This window comes from Crotalus tigris, unplaced genomic scaffold (genome assembly GCF_016545835.1).
Source record: "Crotalus tigris isolate CLP2741 ecotype Arizona unplaced genomic scaffold, ASM1654583v1 scf7180000017775.1145084777:2100578, whole genome shotgun sequence".
Taxonomy (NCBI): Eukaryota; Metazoa; Chordata; class Lepidosauria; order Squamata; family Viperidae; genus Crotalus; species Crotalus tigris.
The window spans coordinates 1,940,656-1,964,285 of record NW_024096626.1 but is presented as its reverse complement, the minus strand read 5'-3'; the positions used below and the strand labels follow the sequence as shown (position 1 = coordinate 1,964,285).

At 39.0% G+C, this 23,630-nt stretch overlaps 1 protein-coding gene across 6 annotated transcripts in view; it reads left to right on the top strand.

Moving 5' to 3' along the window:
• SRGAP1 (SLIT-ROBO Rho GTPase activating protein 1) overlaps window positions 1–23,630 on the top strand; it is a 219,668-nt gene that overhangs the window by 15,227 nt on the left and 180,811 nt on the right. For 3 of the 6 annotated variants that reach the window (XM_039342207.1, XM_039342210.1, XM_039342211.1), the window contains exon 1: window positions 4,470–4,765. The exons of the other annotated variants lie outside the window; for them this stretch is intronic. The gene's annotated coding sequence lies outside the window, so the exon portion shown is untranslated. Of the gene's footprint in view, window positions 1–4,469; window positions 4,766–23,630 lie in introns of those variants that run through there. 6 annotated transcript variants of the gene reach the window in all.

The following is a 23,630-nucleotide window of genomic DNA, read 5'->3' as shown; positions in this document are numbered from 1 at the left end:
TGTCGTCAGCAATGAACAGGGGATCCCTATTCAAGGAGCCTCCGAGGCTCACCTTGACTACAGACACCAGCCTCTTTGGCTGGGGCGCTCACCTGCAGACTCACATGGCACAGGGTCAATGGTCCCAGTCAGATTTAGCGCACAACATCAATTGGCTGGAACTCAGGGCAATTCATCTGGCTCTCCGTCAATTTTCTGCCATCGTGGCGGGAAATCACGTTCTCATTCTGACAGACAACGTAGCAGCCATGGCACATGTTAACAAACAAGGAGGGACTCGTTCGTGGGCTCTCATGTCAGAAGCCATGGAACGGGGGTTGTGGGCAGAGTCCAATCTGGAGTCTATCAGTGCAGAGCACATATCTGGGGAGGCAAATCGTCAAGCCGACTCACTGAGCAGGGTCACGGTCGACCATTTGGAATGGCGCCTGGACCCAGCCCTGTTCAGAGAGATCTCGGTCAGGTTCGGATGACCACAAGTGGATCTGTTCGCCTCCCCGACAAACTCCCAACTCCCCAGGTACTTCACAAAGTTTCCCTCACCGGGGGCGGAGGGAATGGATGCTCTCCGCAGCAATTGGCCCAAGGGGCTCCTTTATGCTTTTCCTCCTCTTCTCCTGATTCCAGCGACAATCCTCAAGCTTCTGCAGGAACAGGCGGAAGTTATCTTAGTTGTCCCACACTGGCCAAGGCGACCGTGGTTTGCCGACCTCGTGGACTTATCTCTTTCCCCACCATGGAGGTTTCCACCGGACCGCGTCTCAGTCAGGGGAGACTTCAACACCCAGACCCACAGTGGCTTCAACTAGCCGCTTCACACTTGAGCGGGAGAGTTTAGCCAGGCAATCCTATTCGTCTGGGGTGATGTCTATGATCCAAGCTGCTAGACGGCCCTCGACCAATAAGATCTATGATGCCACGTGGAAGAATTTTTGCTCGTGGGGTAGTACACATAATCTTAGACCATTGGAGGTCACTATTCCTGATATTCTGGATTACCTTTTGGAGGGCCTGAACAAGGGTCTCTCACATAGCACCATCTGCAGACAGGTTGCGGCTTTGTCAACGGTTCTCACCTGTGACAATCTAGTTTCTTTATCGCAGAACCCGGCGGTAGCCGCCTTTCTAAAAGGGGCAGTTAACATCAAACCTCCTGCGGTGCATCGCTATCCCTCATGGGACTTACCTACAGTGTTATAGGCCCTTATGTCACCACCGTTTGAACTCATACGGTCTTGCTCACTTCATTTCGTTTCTCTGAAGGTTGCCTTTCTAGTGGCCATTACATCGGCTAGGCGTATATCGGAACTGGCCGCTCTCTCAGTCAGAAGCGACCTGTGTATTTTTCTGGATGACAGAGTGGTCCTTAGATTGGATCTCTCTTTCTTTCCGCAGGTCAATACCTGGTTCCATAGGTTTCAGGATGTTATTCTTCCAAACTTTTGTCCCAATCCGTCACATCGCTTGGAGAAGCTGAGGCACAAGCTAGACGTACGCAGGGCTCTGCCCCACTATGTTAAGCATACCGCAGCTTTTCGCAAGCCGGAGGCCCTGTTTGTGTCTTTCCAGCCCTCTTCCATGGGTATGACGGTATCGTCTTCTACCATTGGAAGATGGATCAGGGCCTGCTTTGCTCACGCCTATGGATCTCAATCTCTCCCAGTGCCTGCGAATGTCACAGGTCATTCTACACGCAGTGCGGCCACATCGGTGGCCTGGTCTACCCAGGCTTCTGTTGAGGAGATCTGTAGGGCTGCGACCTGGTCATCTCCCTCTTTGTTTATAAGGCATTACAAACTTGATAGGTTCGCTGCAGCGGAAGCCTCCTTTGGAAGAAGGGTATTGTAGCAGATAGTTCCCTCACAGGGGACACATGCCTAGACATTCCCTCCCCCTAGGGACATGGGTAGCTTTGGTATGTCCCACCGGTGGATGCTACATTCATCATGCTGGAGAAGGGGCGTTGTCTTACCTGAATGCCTTTTCTCAGCATGATGATGTAGCATCCACACCTGCCCTTAATAGGCAGTCTAGGCAGATGTTTGTTACAGGAGGAGCCATTGCGTCAGACTTCGTCATCAGAGCTTCGCCTCATCAAAACTGGGAAGGCACCGCCCAAAGGAGGCATGGCTAAAGTTCTGACTTAGTCTTGTCTGAGCAGGAAGGCTGAGATTACCCACCGGTGGATGCTACATCATCATGCTGAGAAAAGGCGTTCAGGTAAGACAACACCCCTTCACATGGATCAGTTTCCACTACTATTTGAAAGGAGAAAAGAATTCTTTGTTTTTTTAGAACCCAAACAGAGAAAGACTAGTGTTTCTTTATCACACACCTGCTGCAAATAAGCAGGGTAAATAATATATGGTTAAAAAGTAAAACATCCAATGCTTCCAAGAAATTGGAGACTTTTGGGAATAAAATGGAGGAGGAAGAGGTGTTTTAGTCAAGAGATTAATCTTAATCAATGGGGGGGGGGAAACAAATAGACTATCTAGTGCAAAGCAAATATTACTGTCAGACAACATAACACAGAACAGCAAAGCAAATTATTCAATAATACTCAGATTTAGAATGTTGCATGAATTATAGAAGTTTATTATCTTGTTGCCATTTATATGCTTAATCTCCTTGCTCTTCCATTTTGATTCAAGTTCCTAGTAATGCCGTATTTTTCGTATAGTAATACAAGTTTTTTTCATCCTACCAAACAATGAATTGGTTGAGGGCAAGAATTTTCTTAGTTTAGTGTGAATGAGATGTTGAAAACGAGCAATTGCAGCTATTTGTATATCAGATCCAAACAGATCTATCTCTCTGATGCACGTGCTTTATTAAAAACTTTATTTTATAAATTCCATTAAATTCTTTCTCTTAATCCTTATCCTGTTCACTTGTTCCCTATTTGTCTATTTTATCAAAGAATGCTTTTTTGAGATTTGTGGCGGCAATTGCCTGTTTTCAGGTTTCTTATATAGAATTGTAGTCAGAAAACAATATACAGTTTTAGTTATATCAGTAGTTATTCATGAGATTGAAATTTAGGAATAATTTTCCATGCTTTCCACGGCTGTCTTTTTCGTATATAGGAATATACCAATTAAAGATGTGGAAATGAACTCAGAGATTATGTTATTAAAGATTCTATATCCATTACCAAATCACTTTTATTACTTCTATGTATCTAACCACAGAAAGTTTTTTCTACCAAAATTCTGCTAAAATAGTCCTCTGTATTTATTAACACATTTTCAGTATTATCCCACCAATGCCTGATCATTATTTCAGCAATTTTTAGAAATACAGATCATACAGTTTTAGAGGAGGCAGAATGATTCCTGGGTATCGAATCTGTTAGCCTACCAGATTGCTTATGAAGTCAATTGGTGGAGAAACAGAAGCTAACACACACACACACACACACACACACACACACACACACACATTTATTGCTACAGCAGCCTGTCCCATACTTCCAGGAAGCTCTCCAATATACAAAGTATACCAAAAATTAGGACCCTTAGAGCAGGGGTCCACAACCTTGGGAACTTTAAGATTTGTGGACTTCAACTCCCAGCAAAGCAAAGCTGGCTGAGGAATTCTGGGAGTTGAAGTCCACAAGTCTTAAAGTTGCCAAGGTTGAGGACCCCTGCTCTAAGGAAGGGCTTTTCAACCAGTGGTACAGGTACCACCTGTGGTACATTGGCACCTTGCAGGTGGTACGTGACCATCCTAGAAAAGTAGCGGGGGAGAAGAATGAGCTGAACCGGTGGCAGCACCGCACAAGCCTGAGAGAGCGATGGCTGGAGCTGCAGGGCTGCCAGGGCTCAGCGGAAGTGCCAGGATCAGTGCCACTTTCCAGCTGATCGGCGCTTCTTCAGGGCTGTCAGTGGAAGTGCCAGAATCAGTGTCAGGCTCCAGCTGGAGCTCGGCGCTGATCCTGGTGCTTCTGCTGAACCCTGAAGAAGCACCAATCAGCTGGAAAGCGGCACTGATCCTGGTGCTTCTGCTGACCCCAGAAGAAGCGCCGGTCAGCTGGAATGTTGCAGCATCTCCAGGGTCTTGTGATTTATATTCAGAAGCTTGGCAACTGATTCATATTTATGATGGTCAGTGTCCCAGGGTCATGTGAATTGACCAAAACCTGCTGTAACTACCCATCAGACGAGGGGAATAAAAACCAAACACCCCCCCACCCCACCCCCATTGCCAATCCTCAACAGAAATGCTCACAACAGTGAAAACCTCGGACAGGAGGAAGAGTGCCGCTGGGGGGAAAGCAGGTGTCTTGGCTGTGGTTTGGGGGGCACTTTTTTGAGTGCCATTGTAACTTCTAAGAGTCACTAAGCGAACTGTTGTAAATCAAGGACTACCTGTACTTTATCACTTTTTTCATTTTTTTGGGTCATCAAGTTTTTGACACCTTGCTAGGCGACTGGTGGTACTTGGATATTGCCATATTCTAAAAGTGGTACAGTGGGTGAAAAGGTTGAAAAGCCCTGCTCTAAGGGTCATAACTTTTGGTATACTTTGTATATTGGAGAGTTTCCTGGAAGTATGGAACAGGCTGCTGTAGCAATAAATGCAAATTGGCTATCAATCTGTTGTTTGTTTTGATGCTGTTGTAATATATGTATTTTTAATGTTTGTTTGCTGCCCAGAATCATGATATTGATAATGAACAAATCAAATAAATAAATAAAATGAGAAGCAGTTCAACATTACAGACAAGACCTGACCATCTTGATATAAAGAGAACTAAAAGGTTTGTGTCCGAGTTACAGATGTGAAAAAATTGAATAATATTGAAACTTGTAATTCCACATCTGGGGGATAATGGATTATTTCTTACTAGTCTAGAAAAAAATAATTTACTGTTCAATTTGTTATTGATGCCAAATTATTCTCAATGATTTTCTGCATCAACACAATTCAAAGATATTTTTTCATTCAGCCTTTCTGATGGCCCAACTTACACCACTCTTTTACCACTGGAAAAACTATGGTTCTGCAATATGTACTTTTGCTGTCAATGTAGTGCCTCTAGACTTTGACATTTCTTCTAGTTTTGTTGTTGCCTTTGTTCAAGAAGCAGAGACCTCTTTATTTTGGATAGTATTTAAAATTTTTGACACCCCCCGCCCCCAAATACAATATGTTACTACTTCAGTTTAATCTCAGTCTCTTTGCATTGCCAGTTTTTTTTTTAATACTGAGTTGGAAACTGGCATTTGTCTTTTCTTTTCAAGAAAATATTTTATATGTTTGAATTTGCTGATATTTCTCCCAAGCAATTTTAATTGTAATTTCTACTCCTTCTACAGCCTTTCACATCAATAAGAAGAGGGTTTACCACCTTGGCATATTCTTTTCCCTTTGCTTCTTGCTTATCATAAAAATTCTTTAGTGGGCAAATCAGGATGTCTGATAGCCTCATGTTTTAAAGAGCTGCTCATAATTTGTTGTGATCTAATTAAAAGCCTTCCTATAATAGTTGTATTTTGGAGACTCATTGACTTTTTCATTAAAACTGATAAAAATGTGATCTCCTGTGCCCCTGCCTCTTTTGTGTTAGATTTGTTTGTGTTTTCTGTACCAACATATAAACACATCACTTTACCTATTTGCAATAAAATTGAATAAAGCAATCTCAATATCCAATAGCACAATCTTTCAATTTTGTCATTTAAAAGCTTTTCAAGAATAAACAGTTTAGAGACTTAGAAAAAACCTAGGAGAGAGATTCTCATTTTTCTAAGCCAAAGTACTGAGACAAATTCTTATACCTGGCAGCTGACTATTTTATTTCACAATAAGATAACTAAAACAAGTCTTCATCAAATTATCATAACAGTAATGGAGATTTACACGAAATTAACACATAGTTAATAAGACAGGACTAGAATTCACAGTCTCCTGGTCTTATGGAATATGAAAGGACTTTTATGAATTCCAGAGGGTTTAGCAGAGAGATTTATTGCGCAGGTTCAGAAGCTATAGCAACAAGCAATTCTGAACACCAAGGGCGGGTTCAGACTTCAGTTTTATACTTTCCTTTTCTCAGGAACAAAGGAATACACATTGAAATACACATTGTAATACATTAGGTTCGTTTCTCACGGGTATACAATGGAGAGTTTGCTACATACATTGTATCCAAGTGCAATGCACATTAGATTAGTCATATACTACTAACACAGCATTATTCCAGTAATTATGCAGACACATCATTATATTAGTGATTATTCATTAATCGACATTATTCCCCCCCTTTGGAAGTTTTCCTGCTTAAACTTCCATCATTCTATCTCCAATTCAGGATCTTTAGAGGGCAACATTTTATATTCCCATAAAGCTAACATTGTTTCATGTTTTGCAGTTAATTGGGCTGTACTTTCTGAGATCCTTTTAATCATTGCTACAACACAGGGGAGTATGCAGGGAATCAAAATACATCCTAGAATTAACAAGACTGCTATAACTATGATGGTCTGTGGGCCTGGTAACTTTGGACACCATCCTGAAAATATGTCTTCCAAATTAAATCCTTTCCAGGTTTGCACCGGAATGTGAGCTAGTTTGACCATTTTGTCTGTTATGTCCTTCAACACTTTTCCACTTTCATCTATTTAAATGCAACAGTTTGTTAGGTTGAATTTTCCACATACCCCTCCTTCTTTGGCCAACAGATAGTCCAAAGCTAACCTATTTCGCATAATATATGTCCTGGATTTCACATTTTCTTTGGCCAATTCAGTTAGTCCCTTCACAGTCTCATTAGTGATTAACTCTACCACCGCTTGTAACCTAATGAGCCTGTTGAGTATATAAATAGGGGTACGGTATCCATACATTCCATCTTCAGCCCAAGTAGCCGGACCATAAACTAGGATAATGTGGCAAGGTGGCCATTCATGTTCTTGCCAAGTGACTCCTGTGCATTGGGTGTGTGCACTTAGTTCCCTTCTTTGTCTTATATTGCCGACTTCATCATAGATGGGAACTCCAAGAATTTGCTTAGTTTTTAATGGTAACAGGAAAAATCCTGGTCGAATTATTCCCAATATACAAGATCCACACCAGTTCTTAGGTAGTTGTCCATATGCCATTTTTCCGCAAATCCAGTACATTCCACCTGGGGCTAGCCAAAGGAGACTGGTATTTGTGGGGTCTTTTAGATATGGCATCACAGATACATTAGTAAGGGCATAATGATCCAAAGTAGTGGTTTTGTTGGTTCCAGACCACCATTTACCGTTTCCCAAGTCCCTGTGCATAGGAGGTTACCTACTGCTACGCAAGATTCTGTTTTGTTCCTTGAGTAACATACATGTCCTACCAGGTTGGAAGTGAGAGTTCAATCACCATCTTTCCCGCTTGTATAGGTTAAACTATTATTCTCAGACATTTCTAGTATCTTGGTATAATTTAACTCTTGTGTCTCCCATGGCCATTTTTCTCCCATATTTGTGCCACCACACACAAAACAGATGGACACATCTAAAGTATGGGCAATATCTTCAGCTAACTTAACAAAGGTATTGGTTACGTGTCTAGGTATTTCAGGAATATTTAGTTTCTCCCTTTCATCATAATATGACCAAAATAATGATTTTTGTTCTGATCTTTTGGTTGCAGCTATAATTTTGATTTCTACCTCTGAGATTGGGTCATAGCCGTTGGCATCTATTCCTATCCCAAACATCCAATTTCGTCTTTCCCATCTATTTTGTTCCAGGAACCAACTGCCATTCTTGACTGTGAGAGTCACCAAATTACAGTTGTCCCTTCCACAGGAGTTTGCTTTTGTATTATTCTTTTCAAACAAGATATGTTCCATCTCCTTTGGGTCTTGGGTATGCCACTTAATACATGACATTACATCTGACCGTGGAGACTGCACACCCATCCAGTGGGCACAAGTACTTATGGTTTGGGATATAGCTGTGGATTTGACTGATCCCTCCGCAACCATCTATTGCAGCCCAATAATTAGCTGCCTTACAAACATCAAAGGTGACGCTAAAACTGGAGTGTGGGTTGGATTTCCATTGGGAGATCCCGAATAGTGCCTGGTCCCTAGAGCTCCTAGCTATTCTATATGTTCGGATTTGTAAGGCCCAACTATCAGGATCAGACTTCGGGTTATAATACTGATCTTGGACCCCTTTTCTACAAACTTTATATGTTGTTCTATTGTATGTACAGGAGCTAGGGGAGCTATCTTGGCACCCTTCTGGTTTCATTGTATGATAAATCAAAGTCTTAGTTATCTGGCTTCCTTGTTTTGTAATCTTGATGCAGTTTTGACGATCCTGGTTTCTCTGTGTTTTTGTTCTTTCTTTGTGTGTACTAAATAGTTTTCTATTAGAGGGTTTCTGCAATATGACCTCTCGTGTAGTCATTGCACTGATTTGTGTAGGAATGTGTGTGTATATTCGCCATATTAAATAATTAACAGATATTATGAGCTGTAGAATCCTCATGTCTTCCACCGTGCGTAGAGAGACAGCTTCCGGAATGTCTCAGCAAGGTTTGTTGTTCACACTGTGTGTTGAGAACCCGTTGCCGGTAGGGTTCGACAGGATGTATTTCTTGTAAATTTCAACGCTAAAGGTTTGTCAGTTTTATCCACCTTGTAAGTTACTGGATTGACAGGTACAGCTGCTTTCAATCTACTCCACAGGACCCAGGACTTTCCCTCCAAGGTTTTCACTGCCAAAGGAGAACACATGACAGCAGTATATGGTCCTTTCCATCTTGGGCTCAAGGGATCTGATTTCCAGTGTTTCACCCATACTCTATCTCCTGGTTTGAACCCATGTGTTGCTGTGACCACTGGAGGGGGTAGTTGTTCCATCACATAATGGCGCAATTTTGAAATAGCTAAATTATGAAGCTGTAACTGATGTAACAATTTCTGTTGGTCTATTCCCCACTTATGAGCCAAGTCCGGCCAGCCCTGACTGTCAGGTTTAAATAGACAAGGGGGACGGTCAAACATGAGCTCATAAGAGCTAAGTTGTAATTTAGTGCGGGGGGCCAGTCTGATTGCATACAAAACCATAGGCAAAATGTCTGGCCAATGGAGATGAGTTTCCAAACAAAATTTGGTAATAAGGGTTTTAATCGTGCAATGAGCACATTCCACCCTACCAGCCGATTGGGGGTGGAAAGCACAATGAAATCTCCACTTAATTCCTAATGCCTGGGCTAAAGTCTTATTAATTTGGTGTACAAACTCAGGGCCATTATCTGATGAAATCCTAGAAGGGCAACCAAATCTAGGAATAATTTCTTTAAGAAAGATTCTGGCAACCTGCATAGCTTTTTTATTTACAGTCGGAAAGGCCTCAATCCACCCTGTTTTGTCCAGTTATCAAAACATCATCCACATATTGAAGGCAACAGTCCTCTTGTCTGACTAACTTCAAATATGCAAGATCTTGGGCTAAAGCCTGACCAAAACACATAGATGAATTCTTAAAGCCTTGTGGTAGTCTAGTCTACGTATACTGAGTCTTAACTTGTGTCTTTGGATTAGCCCATTCAAATGCAAAGATCGGCTGACAATTCTCAGCTAAAGGTATGGTGAAAAACGCATCCTTTAAGTCCACAACTGAAAACCATTTAGCGGTGCAGGTATTGTATTCAAAAGAATATATGGATTAGGAACAGTCGCATGTAGGGTTAGGGTCAATTTATTAATGGGGCGGAGATCTTGCACTGGTCTCCACTGTCCGTCGGGCTTATGAACAGGTAGAATTACAGTATTCCAGGGTGACTGAATTTTTCTAATGATTTTTGCTATCAAGTATTTTTGGATTAATTCTTGAATGGCAATAGCAGCCTCTGAAGTACAATATCGTTGAGGCACTCTAACTGGATATGCTTGTGGTTTTAGTTCCACCATAATGGGCGTGGCATATTTTGCAAATCCAGGGAGGTTATCCTCTGCCTACAGGAGTGGGACATTAAGTTGTTGCCACTTAGTACCTCCTACTTCTTCTTCTGTCACTATCATCAGGTGCCATATTTCTTCCACTGGGTGGTGCACTTGAATTAATTATTTCCCATTGTCAAAGAAATAGTTGCTTTTAACTTATTAAGCAAGTCTCTTCCCAATAATGGGACTGGACAGTCTGGGACATATAAAAATTGATGTTTAATGATTCCTTGTCCCACTTGGCATGTTAGGGGTTCTAGGAGTGGTCGAAATTGAGTTTCTCTGGATACTTCCTGAATTTGGATGGTCTGGTTTGATGGCTTGCCAATAGATTTATTTAGGACCGATCTGGTAGCTCCTGTGTCAACTAACATTGGGACAATCTGTCCTCCCACCCGTATTTTAACAATGGGCTCTGGGGGTGGGACCATAGAGCCTGGTCCTCTTCAGTCTCCCCATTCCATGTTGGCTAAGGCGATCATGTTTTCTTCTCTTTCTTCTGTCTGACTGGGATAGGCTGAATGCCGTCTTCCCCTGAAGCTCCCCTTACAACTTCCTTGGAAAGTCTTTCTAAATCCTCTTCCTTGTCCTCTTCCATTCTGGTGAGATTGTCCCTTAGGTTGGTCATTACTCTGGGGGCATTCCCTTTGCCAGTGTCCTTCCTGTCTACAGATGCACATTGGTTGGGTCCAATACGCATCCCCCCAAGGCCACTGCTAACATTTCAACCTTCTTTTTCTCTTTCTGATCTGACTTAATGCTCTTCTTCCTTTTCACGGTTACGGAACACTTTCTGAGCTATCTCTATGATCTCTGCTATATTTTTCCCCAATGCCCCTTCTGTGTGTTGTAACTTTATCTTTATGTTTGGGGCACTTTGGGTGATAAATCTTTCAATTAGGAGTGGGCGATTTTGTGCCACCTCCATATCAAGACCTGTGTTTACTTTATAAGCTTCTATCAGTCGGCTGAGAAAAGCGGTTGGTGACTCATTTTTATCTTGCCAAATACTAGTTACTGCAGCATAATTAACTGGACGAATTGCGGCTTCTCTCAGGGCTTCTAAACACAAAAGCTGATAATTCTGCAACAAGGTTTGGTGTTGTCCATCGTTAGCATTCTTGTCTGGTCTTTCTTCTACTGCTTAGGTATCTCTGCTTGCCTGGTAATTCACTCTCCCTTTGGGGTGTTGGGCAAGTACTTTTAATTTTCCTAACCTATATTTCTCTCTTCTTTCCAATATCCAGTAAAGTAGAAATAAGTTGTTGCATATCATCCCACATGGGGTTATGCATCTGAATAATGGTGGAGAATAGGTCTATTACTTCTTGAGGTTTTTCTGAAAATGGTCCATATTGCTGATGCCAATTGAGTAGATCAGTGGTGGTAAACGGAACATACTGGAACATCGGAATATTGGTGTTGTTTGGTCCAGGGACCAAAACTTCTCTTAGAGGGGCTATCATTTCTTCTGTTTTTACCTTCATTTTACTTCTAGTTTGACTAGAAACTGATGTTTTGCTGTCATCGCTATCCAAGTCCTGATCTTTCTTCTGAACAGTTTTATCTTTTTTTATCTTTCTTTTCACACCGGCTTCTGGTTGAAGGTGGACCTCATTTCTTTCAACTGGAGGGGGTGGAATTTGTTGATATATCCCCTCTTCTTCTCTTCTAGGAACATAGGGCGGGGGCCTGGCAACTTCCTTTCTTCCTGGCTCAAAATTTTAGCTTTTGTCTGAGGTTTGGCTTTTTGGTTTGCCAAATATATTTTAGCACATTCTATCTGACACTTTGCTAACCATTGAGGCTTTTCTTCAATATTGAACTGCCTTTGGTCTATATAGGGATATTGGTCCCAATGACCACTTCCAGTCACGATTTGATGAACCCGTGCCATGAGTTCGGGATTCACCAATCCCTCTTTGGGCCGCCCTACGCCAAAGGTGGTCCATTCAGATTCACAGAACCTTTTTAACATGGCTGGATTTGGTTGTGGGTCCCCATAATCCCTAGAAAAACCCTTTTTGAAATTTCCTAACATACACTGAAGCGGCATCTGACCAACGCCCTTCTTAGTCTGGTTTCCTCCCATTTCTCCCTAACACACTACCACCGACCTGGAGTGCTGGATGTTCCAATGGTCACTCTTCAGGAAATACAATGATTTAACCACCCACATAGTCCTATCTATTGATGACTTAAGGATGCCGCCTTTTCTTCTAGGGGGTGATCAATCCCCTCTTCTGATCCAAACGGGATCAGGTATCCCCTTTTACAATACTTGCCTGCAGGCGTTCCAGACCCTTCTGCGGATTAAAGACTGTCTGCTACCCTCGGTGGATCCTTGACTGAAGTGCTTTGCTGGCAGGTGAGCTCCCCTCCCTTCCCGTTGAGGTCTCCCCGTAGACAAAGGCCACGGAACTGGCTTGGAGGAGTCATCGTTAGGAGAGGGGCTACCCACCAGGGCAGTCCATCTGGAAGGTCAACGGCCTCTTCCTAAAAGTCCCATCTGGGTCGCCATAAATCTTGTGGAATACGAAAGGACTCTTACGAATTCCAGAGGGTTTAGCAGAGAGATTTATTGCGCAGGTTCAGAAGCTATAGCAACAAGCAATTCTGAACACCAAGGGCGGGTTCAGACTTCAGTTTTATACTTTCCCTTTCTCAGGAACAAAGGAATTCACATTGTAATACACATTGTGATACATTAGGTCCGTTTCTCATGGGTATACAATGAAGAGTTTGCTACATACATTGTATCCAAGTGCAATGCGCTAGGTTAGTCATATACTACTAACACAGCATTATTCCAGTAATTATGCAGACACATCATTATATTAGTGATTGTTCATTAATCCACATTACTGGTTCCCTGAGCTCCTGAATGAAAGGTGAGATAAATGAAATAAAATAAAACCATAATTCTTAAAAACTTGAGTCAGTTCCAGCTTGGAGTTATAAAGGAAAAAACATGGAGAAAAATAATTCTCCCAAAATATCCTCATGGGAGAGTGTTGGAATGCTGCCAGATACTCCATTTTAAGCTCCCCATCTGTTATGGGTGTTATGTTTACCTTATATGCAGCTCTATCATTCAGCTCTATTGTATTTGTTTCCTGTGCAATATTGCTACTCTATGATTCATCTCTATTGTTCCTGTGATATATTTCCTGTTCCTCTAGTTTTATTCCGTGTCTCTAAGAAAGGTGGTTTTTGCACAGTGAGGCTTTGTATTGTATTTACTGATTCCACATGAAATATGGTGTCAGAAGCATCTGAATCAGGACTGCCTCCACATATTTGATGCATGCCAGTCTAGCACTTGCAGCCCTGTCCTGGACGCCGAGCATTTGAAGCCAGGAAACCAGCATCATGGCAAACTGCTAACAGCATTCCACTGCCTGAGGCAATGAGGGTGAGTGGAGATTGCAGCATCAACTGGCCCAGAGTTTGAGGAGAACTCCCTAGCCACAGGCTTAATTGACAAACCGGTAGCAGTGCAGGCAGCCATTTTGAGACAGCTGATGAGCAGCGAATGCCTCCATGTTTACAAGCATAATTTAACCTTTACAGAGGAGCAAAAGAGTGATACTAAAGCCAGTCTAGATGCCTTAGAAGTCTTTTACAGACTCTCTAAAATTGTCATATATGTGGCATACATATTTTGAAGCTGTAAGCAAGAAGAAGGTGAAGCAATGGACAGTTTTGTCACACAGTCAAGAGAAAAAGCTCCAAACTGTGATTATGGCTCTCTGAGAGATGAACTTATTTATGATAAAATAGTTCTGGGTATCACTAGTGAAAGCACATGCCAATGCTTTTTGAGGGAACATAATTTAAGCTTACAAGCTGCAATTGAGATATGTTGTACCACAGAACTTACAGACAAATGGTTGAGAGCCTTGGAGTAGGATAAACAGATTGGCAGTGTCAATGCAGCCTCCAAACAACAGCTAAGCATGAAGAACCACCAGCACAAGCGTCAGCACAAAATTCATCTACACAATTCTCCTGGGAGGAACCCAATGTCATGCAAGTAATGTGGCAGTGTGCACGAGAGAACAGTGTCCTGCATATGGGAAAATGTGCAGAGCATGTGGGAGACCAAATCATTTTGCATAGGTGTGTCTCTCAAGTAAAATGAAAGCGAGGAAGCTGCACACAATTAAGCAAATGTCAGATCCTGAGGACATATACTTGTCTACCACCAATGTGGTTTACACAAAAGGATGCATTGGTGCTATAAACTCTTAAGGGCAAAAAAATGGTTTGTAAATCTCAGATTAAACAATATAATCCAACCCTGCCAGCTGGACTCGGGTGCAACATGTGATGTCATGTGTTTAAAGGACAAAATGAAACTGGCACCTGAGATCTCTTCAACCTAGTAGCACCAAACTGAAGTTATATAACTGAAGTTATATTCAGGAGAAGTAATGGAATCATTGGGACTTTTCCAAACAGAATGCAGCAATCTCAAACTTGAATTTGAGATTGTGGATGCTGATCAGAAATCACTATTATCTCTATGTGAGCTTCTGAGTTTGATGTAGTTCACCATTACAGCTGAGTTATACAAAGTCAAGATTCACCTCTCAAAATCCTTGATGAGGCCACTGACAAAATAGCAAATCCTCCAAATCTACAATGAGGTGTTTGAGGGCTTCATGATATCTCTTCCAGGAGAAGTTCACTTTGAAGTTGATCCTGCCATTTCACCAGTACAATATGTCCCACGCAATATGCCAATAACCATTAAGCCACTGGTCAAAGAGCAACTGGACAAGTATGAAGCTGAAGGACATACTACTTCAGTATCTGAACCTACCAATTGGATAAGCAACATGGTTGTTATTAGGAAGCCTGATGATGGTTTGTTAGTTCTCTGTAAGCACTACTACTATACTACTATACTACTACTACTATAGCACGGGTGTCAAACTTGCCACTTCATGTGATGTGTTGCAACGTATTGTGACTTTTTTCGCATTGCCGGAGCTGGGGTAGGTGCAGCCTCCGCATAAAGCAACTGGCCTGTGGGCCAGCAGTTTGGCAACCCTGGAGTATAGCTTTCTTTATTGGGAGTGGGTGTGGGGGTGGTAATTTTAATAGAATCTTGTACTCTTTAAAATATTAACTTTGAGAAGAATTGAGATGAAAAGCTTTGTCATCTGGAAGTGACTTAAGTGTGTCTAGGATTGGTACTTGCAAATGGTTGGCTGTGTTTAAACAGAATTATTTTTAGAAAGGATTTTAAAAGATCCTTTCAAATTTAATGAACATGATAGTTATTTTTGCTAGATTTACCACTATTGAGATATGTGCATTCAGCAGTTTCAGGTTTCTAAGAGATTGGTTTTACTTCAACAATCTAGTATTGTTCAGATGTAAAGGATTAGAAACCAATTATCAACAGCTAGCATGCTGGGTGAAATTAATGAGAATTTCTCCCCAAAATATCTCTCTGACTAGGAGACACTGATTAAGAATCTGTAATAACAACATACCAAGTTGTTAAACATTTATAGAGTTTTCTTTATAGTTTAATCTATGCTATCAGTTGACTTTCAGAATTTAGGGTTTAGAAGTTAAAATATATATTATTATTAATGGAGCACTAGCCCAAAGCTTAAGGTTCCCCCAACTTGTTAAAGATAATAGTCAAAGATAATAGTTTGGAATGTAGCAATAGTTTACTCAATATGTGGGATTGCAGAATTGATTTATTGCTTATACAAAGAATAACTTAAAACTAGATGCTTCATTATCCTGTTATGTTATTATTTGATCTTTGGCCTAATCAGGTTCCACAAGATGTGATTTCTTTTACAAATAGCTCATTAGCTTTTAATGTATTTGCTATACTTCTGTCTTCCAGTTTCTTGGCTAGCAATTGTTCTCAGTAGTCATATCTAAATTGCAAAACTTTCTTTTGAAGGACCACATTTGTTTCCTGTAATTGGCTTTCACTAGATGAAAACATCTTTTTAAGAAAGGGGTTTAGAATTTAATATTCATCTATTTTGCTTTATTGTTTATACTTTTTTATTGTGATTACTTGTTTGAGTTTTTTTAAGAGAGTTGTAGGTTGATAAATTGGAAGTATCAATACTTTTATGACAAAATATATTGGTTTTTGATTTCACCTTTTCTTAATGTATTGGATGCAAGTCAGAAGGTACTACAGTCCATGCAATAGAGAATGAATAATTTCAAAATAATGGATTTTGCTGTGGACAAGTAATCTCTATTTTTTTTCACCATTGAGGCCATATTCCACTGAGATGTCTAGTAGCATATATTTTTCCTTAGTTTTCTGGGGTTTTGGTAAGATTAATTAATTGATGCAAAAATGTAAGCTACATTTTAAATTATATTTTACAGGAAATACAAGTTAAGTTAGTTTTCATTTGTATTTCCTTTTTCTTTTGCATTGAATATGTTAGGGTATTGATATTCTGAGTTCTCGTATTAGCTGTTAATAGGGTTAAAAGTAACTGAAGTGCTTTGCTGTGGTATTTTAATATTTATTTTACTAAATATTTGGTTTAAATAATTAAAGGTATTGTAGGATCCAGAATAAACGTATCCAAAGAGCTATTTAATAGTTTAGATATTACATCTATGTATATCACAAAACTTTTTCTAAAATTTGTTATTGTGTAGTATATTTACTTTGACTTATTTCATGATAAGCTGAATTATAAAGGGGAAGTATAAATATTTCATCAACTAAATAAATATTTAATGCTTTTTAAATATTTAATACAAAACTACATCTTATCAGTGTGTAATAAAGTAAGAAAAATATTGATTTCCTAGTGTTAGAAGATTTTTGCTTGTACCTTATCTTTAAACACTATCATTCAATAGGATAATTTGCTCAAATATGTAATAAAATGAGTGACTATCAAGAAAGTTGTATTGTATTGTATTATATTGTATTGTATTCAACTGATTTGTACAGTAATTAAGTAGCATAAGTAAAAGCTAGATAGTAACATGTATATTATGTTAAGACTTATGAATCTGAGGCAGCAAAAAAACCAAAACTAATCAGAAATTGTACACATGTGTTTGAAAATGGCAACTTTCAGATACTGTATGTCAGGCATGTCAAACTCGCGATGTCACATGACATCGCACGACGTATTGGGACTTTTTCTCCATTGCTGGCAATGGGGTGGGCACAGTTTCGCCATGACACCTTCGGGCCCGCAGTTTGACATGCCTGCTGTATGTGATCTTCAATTCCCCAAATCCCCAGCATGGCTGGCTAGGGAATTCTGGGAGTTGAAATCCACAAAATGTAAAATTGCCAAGTTTAAGAAACACTGCTGTAAAGAATGATGAGCCCTTCTCTCTGTCAAATCTGGAATGTATCTGTTTTTTTCTTATCTTATAAAGTCTCAGGAGGAATGAATGTGGTAGCACTGTTTTCATGCAAGCTGCAAAATTTGGTCATTGATTGGTGATTAAAGTTTCCATTCATGTAACACATAAACTAATAGAAAAGAACATTTTTGGACCTGATAAACATAGTACTTATAGCCTACATTTTTTAAAGTGGCTATTTTTAAAATGTATGAGAAAAGATGGCACATGCATGCTTTTAAAAAGCCCTTATTCCAAAATCCTCATCAAAGGACTAACATTGTTTAAACTGATTGGAGCTCTGGTAGACTATTCAATATAAGCTAAAAGTTACCTGGACCTGGGGGTTTTTTCAGTGCTTAAGTAAACTAATTACATCAGAAACTTTTAGTTTGTACACTTAAAATTCTTAAGATCTTTTCTCAAAATTACTAAGTTTACTTTTTTATTTCTTCAAAAAGTCAAGACATCCTTGTACATGGTATTCTTTCTTCTGATTAAGAAATATTTTAAATAAAACAGAAATAAGATATTGTAAATTTCTATATCTACAGTTAATATAAATCAATGAAATTGCTTATTAGCTTGACCCTGAACAATTTCATTCACAGACGTTTGCACAACACATCACTTGTCATCCCTTGATTAATCAAAATGTAGTGGACTGTGCTGAATACACGAGCTGTTTCAGCTGCAAAGCATTGTCTCTGTTGCTTCTTTTTTTTAACTCTTTGCGTCATAAATACTGTGCAATGTTTTGTCTCTGTTCATTTAAAACATTCTAGGACTAAGCAAACTTTAGAATTATCTACACCATTTTATAGTTCAAGGGATATTCTTTCTTCTCTGGTTTATTTAGCTGTGATCACATCAGCAGTATTATTAACAATATTTTCTTAATTTAAAGAGATTTTTAATTTTTTTGTTAAACTTATCCATATTCTTACTTGTTAAGCCATGATAAAGTGTGTTTCCTGATATGTTGACATATTAAAAAGGGAAGCTTATATCTGTAATGCTAATAATACTTTTTTACAAATAGATTGCTCAGTGAGTAAATTGGATATTGTGGAAGGCTCCTTATAAATAGTTGCTCCTGTAGTCAAGCAAAACAAAGGCACAGGGATATATGCTTCAAGGGAGTCCTTTGCTTCAGGAAAACTGTTTATATACAAGCTAAGAATTTTGCAGTAGAGCAAAATTACTTGTTTGAAGCTTCTATAAATAGTCTTTTTTGTATGTTTTTCCTTCTAGCATGAATTAGCACTGGAACCTCCACCCAATTTTGTGGTAATAGTTGTCACCCTAGTTTGAATTGAATTGAGAAAAGGGAGAAAAGAAAATGATCAGAAACAAATCTAACTAAATAAAATTCTGCTTGACTGGATACTTATCTACATAGATTCAGTAACCATGATCACAATATCTCTTGCCCTTCTGTTTACTTTTCATCTCTTATACCTGTATCTTAGATTTCCCTTCTTTAAATGATATTGTATATCAAAACTATCAACTTGTGACAGATTCTATTTCCTGTGTGGTACTGTACTTCATTCACACATGAAAATTAGGAACAGCAGGAGATCACAGATTAGAAGAGATCTGCTGTTGATCTTGTAATCCATCTGATTAGTTACTCTACACAACTGCAATGTTCTGAAAGCAAACCACCTTCATAATATACTGCTGTGGGCTTTCACATTTGGTATCTGTTGGGCAGTGTTGAACTTCAAGAGCAATCTTGCTTCTGAAGATATCAGCCACAGTTGCTAATGAAACACCAGGAAATCTGTACTTTAGACCATGAAGACCAATACTGAACTCCTTCATAATGTTTTTCCTTTCCCTGATTAAAAACTTTTTGTAAAGCCCAGGAAATAGTTTTGTTATTCCTTTCCTCTAATCATCTCCCATCAACAAGGAAAGACTGGCACAAGAGGAATTCCAAAGAATGCTTTATTTCTTATTAGCAATAATTCTTAGGACAAGTTTTTTCCAGATGGCAGAATTAATTCATTACCCAACTAATAAGAAAGATTATTTTTGTCAGGAACACGTTATCTTCTCTCAATTGCAGTTCTGATTTCTGTTGGTTGGAATAATTCTCCTATGGAAAATAACATTTTGCTGCATATATTACAAATATTACGGTAGTTATTCTATAGAACAAGAAACATTGTAAACCTAGTAGTATATAGTAATTCTACAGTGGATCCATCCAGAATCCATTGTTTCTTATTCAAAATATCTGGCATAGAATACCAGAGAAAATACTCCTTTTATTTTGCAAATTCATGTGGAAAATCTGACTTCATACCTCCATCCCAATTTGGGGGGAATCCCTGCATCTCAAAAGGTTCAACTTCTCTGTATCTCCAAACAATACAGAGAGCAAGAGTTCATGTTGATAACTTAAAACTGCACTTCCTGTTTTTCAAATCACTTATGTTTTTACTCCTTCCTTAATATTGTTGAACAAAAGTTTTATATTCAGTTTATCTTCTGCTTGCCCATATTCATTTATTTTAAAAATGCTTAGGATATGATGAATTGAACTATAGTGAGGGAAAAAATTATTTGATCCCCTGCTGATTTTGTACTTTTTCTCACTGACAAAGAAATGATCAGTCTATAATTTAGTGACAGAAAAACAGCAAAAAATCCAGAAAAACGCATTTCAAAAAAGTTATAAATTGACGTGCATTTTAATGAGTGAAATAAGTATTTGACCCCTTTGCAAAACATGACTTAATACTTGGTGGCAAAAGCCTTGTTGGCAATCACAGAGGTCAGACATTTCTTGTAGTTGGTTTACACACATCTCAGAAGGAATTTTGTCCCATTTCTCTTTGCAGATCCTCTGCAAGTCATTAAGGTTTCGAGGCTCGAACCTTCAGCTACCTCCACAGATTTTCTATGGGATTAAGGTCTGGAGACCAGCTGCTTCTTTTTTTTTTTTCAAAGATAATTTTTATTAAATTTTTAAAATTTTACAAAAACAAAAACAAAACAATCTTCCCCCCAACCTCCCCAACCCTCCCATTCCCTCCCCCGACCTTCCCAGAGCTGAATATAGGCTTAATTAAAATTTCACCAAAAAGTCTTAAAAAAGATATAAACCATAAATAAATCTAACATTAGTTAAAAATCTAAATACATTAATTAGAAAAATTATAAAATAATTAACAATAGTATATATATAAAAAAACATGAATACAAAAAATAAATGTTTAAAAAGGAAAAGAATAAAGAAAAAAAAAGAAAAGGAAAGGAAAAAAGAACAAAAAAAGAAGAAAAAAAATATTCCATTTTAAATATAAACTGTTAAAAAACTAAGTAATATTTTTTTATATCCAACTTATGTTGTATAAAATCTATCCATTTTTTTCCATACCGCAACATACTTCTCTTGCGATTGGTCCTCCAAGAAAGCCGAAATCTTTGCCATTTCCGCCAAATAAGAAACTTTGGGAAACCACTCTTGCAAAGTAGGCAAAGATTTCTTCTTCCAACATTGCCCTACTAACAACCAGCTGTTTCTTAATGTGCTGCTTCTTGAGCCACTCCTTTGTTGCCTTGGCCATGTGTTTCGGGTCATTGCCATGCTGGAATACCCATCCACACCCATTTTCAATGCCCTGGCTGAGGGAAGGAGGTTCTCACCCAAGATTTGACGGTACATGGCCCCATCCATTGTCCCTTTGATGCGGTGAAGTTGTCCTGTCCCCTTAGCAGAAATACACCCTCAAAGCATAATGTTTCCACCTCCATATTTGACAGTGGATATGGTGTTCTTGGGGTCATAGCCAGCAACATTCCTCCTCCTCCTCCAAACACAGCGAGTTGAGTTGATGCCAAAGAGCTCGATTTTGGTCTCATCTGACCACAACACTTTCACCCAGTTCTCCTCTGAATCATTCAGATGTTCATTGGCAAACTTCAGATGGGCCTGTACATGTGCTTTCTTGAGCTGGGGACCTTATGGGCACTGCAGGATTTCAGTCCTTCATGGCATAGTGTGTTACCAATTGTTTTCTTGGTGACTATGGTCCCAGCTGTCTTGAGATCATTGACAAGATCCTCCCGTGTAGTTCTGGGCTGATTCCTCACCGTTCTCATGAACAATGAAAGAGGAGATTTTGCATGGAGCCCCAGACTGAGGGAGATTGACAGTTATTTTGTGTTTCTTTCTTTTTTTAAATAAATGTTTTATTAATTTATTATTTTCACATACAAGTGCTCAATAGACAACGTGATGACTGAGTCCATTAGTACTTCTGTAGTACATATAAGTTTCTTCCAACTAAGTCCAATATTACACCCGCCAGTACATCCTCTCTTCTCGAAATAACAATTTTTCCGCATTAAGCAAATACAATTCTTATTATTTTTAGTAAACATACAATTGCATATCAACATGTGTTACATTTTTAACAATATCAATAATATCAGTTTAAAATATCTTTTCTAGCCAAAGCATATCTTAATTGCATTTGCACTCAATTTCCACTTATTTAATCCATATCCTATTTTTGCTTTTTTCAATTTTAATTTCCCATCCATGTTCAAAGTATCCCAATCATTTATAATTTCCAAACAAGTTGTATTTGGGCAACCAAAAGCATCGCTTATTCAAAGTTCTTAACATATTCTTATTTCCCTTTTCATACCAAGATGTAATATTCTGATTACAAATCTTAACTATCTAGTTATAATGATACCTCTATTTCTAAGAATCTATTCTTAACCATATTCAAACCTCTAATTAATAATATAGCATCCCCTCTAATAGGTCAAACTTCTGTTTCCTTCAATCTTACTGTAGTTTTCTTTCTTTCTCAACTAACTTTCCAAGTCAGTGCATTTGGATCATCAAATAATTCTTCCTCTATTTTTGTATATATTATTTGGAACAAGAGAAACAATTTAGTTAAAGTGTTTTTGGAGAAGCTAGCCCATTGATATTCATTAAACCATCTCCCTCCTTCTCCAGTTCCTCACAGTTCTGTTAATGACTTTATCTTCCATTCCATCAGCTCTCTTTCCTTGTCATCCAGTATGTTCTGAAACCTTGGTTTATAAAATGTCTTTTCCATTTCCAGTATTATCATTATATCTTCTGAGTTTTCATTTCTCTTAGTTTGGTCATTAGTTTCTTCCTTTAGATCTTCAATGTTTGCGTCAGCATTCTCTAGTTTTCCTTCTATTTTCTGGGTTACTGGTTTCTTCTCTGTAGTTGTTTTCAGAGTTTGTAGATTTAAGTTAGAAAATTGTTCTTTTATCTCCTTTGGCTATTAACCTGCTCACAAGCTAAGGTAATTGTTTTTTGTATTAATTTCAACATGGAGAGAATTTCTGTGTTTCATCAATATATTCTTGGTAATATGGCAAGTTAAAGCTACTGGGAACAGATGTTAAACACTGAGTATGGAACATTCATTTTATTTTATTTTTTTATAAGTAGTCTTTATAGATTTATCCAACCGTGTCCATTCCTGAATCTCCCCTAAGCAGATACAAGTAAAATTCCATTTTTTCTATCCAGTAAGAAATATGTCCTTTCCAGGGAGAAAAAAGAGCCATTGAGGGTTGTTTAACAATCAAGATTTATACTCCTAAGTGTTCCATATGTTTCTTCTACAAGAAAATAAATCCACAATACAATTTTGAACATAAATACTGAAAGTCAGTATTTATGTTCAAAATTCAGGCAGGCCAAATTTAGAATGCTTATCATCTCTGCCACACAGATAAGCAGCCCCCAAGCCTGTTCCTTTTTTCTCAGCTGGAATTCTCAATAGTAAAAGCTTCCAAGGCCAGCCAAAGTCTTATCTAGTTCTGGGCTTCAAGCCAGGTTTCTTTTAGACATAAATAAGTTGTTGTACCATAATTCACCACTAGCTGCTGCTTTCCAGTTTTTAGATCCAAAAGGATCTCACCCAGTTTCATCCATGTTGCTGTACAGTTGCTTGGTAGTGCTTGTTGACTTCCGTTGTCAGCAACTTCCGACTGGCTACACCAGGGGTGTCAAACTGCCGGCCCGCAGGTGGTTTCATCATACTGAAGCAGCGCCCACCCCATTGCTGGCAATGCAAAAAGAGTTGCGATACATTGCAACACATCATGTAATGTGGTGAGTTTGACACCTGTGGGCTACACAAATGTAGCCAGTCTTTCCCCCACCAGTTTGGAGGGCTTCCTTGGATCAAATGGGACGGCTGCCACCCCCCTATGATCAACAAAAGTCCCCTCCTTGCTTGCTGCCTCTACAGGGCAACTTTCAACCCTTTCCAGGTTCCCCCAGCAGGGC